This window comes from Limulus polyphemus, unplaced genomic scaffold (genome assembly GCF_000517525.1).
Source record: "Limulus polyphemus unplaced genomic scaffold, Limulus_polyphemus-2.1.2 Scaffold51840, whole genome shotgun sequence".
Classification (NCBI taxonomy): Eukaryota; Metazoa; Arthropoda; class Merostomata; order Xiphosura; family Limulidae; genus Limulus; species Limulus polyphemus.
Window position 1 is genome coordinate 1 of NW_013717450.1, and position 354 is coordinate 354.

At 24.6% G+C, this 354-nt stretch overlaps 1 long non-coding RNA gene across 1 annotated transcript; it reads left to right on the forward strand.

Moving 5' to 3' along the window:
• Window positions 1–119: 119 nt before the first annotated feature.
• LOC111084425 lies at window positions 120–286 on the forward strand. Its single transcript, XR_002609551.1, has 2 exons — window positions 120–184; window positions 239–286. It is a non-coding gene; the product is annotated as an uncharacterized LOC111084425 (long non-coding RNA).
• Window positions 287–354: the final 68 nt, after the last annotated feature.

Here is a 354-nt window from a genome sequence, read left to right on the forward strand (position 1 = left end):
TATTAGAATGTTACACCTATTGTAAGTATTAAACCAGATAATGTAATTTATATGTATATATTAGAATGTTACACCTATTGTAAGTATTAAACCAGATAATGCAATTTATATGTATATACCAGAAAGTTACACCTATTGTAAGTATTAAACCAGATAATGTAATCTATATGTATATACCAGAAAAGTTGCACCTATTGTAAGTATCAAACCAGATAATCTATATGTATATACCAGAAAGTTACACCTATTGTAAGTATTAAACCAGATAATGTAATTTATATGTATATATTAGAATGTTACACCTATTGTAAGTATTAAACCAGATAATGTAATCTATATGTATATACCAGAAAG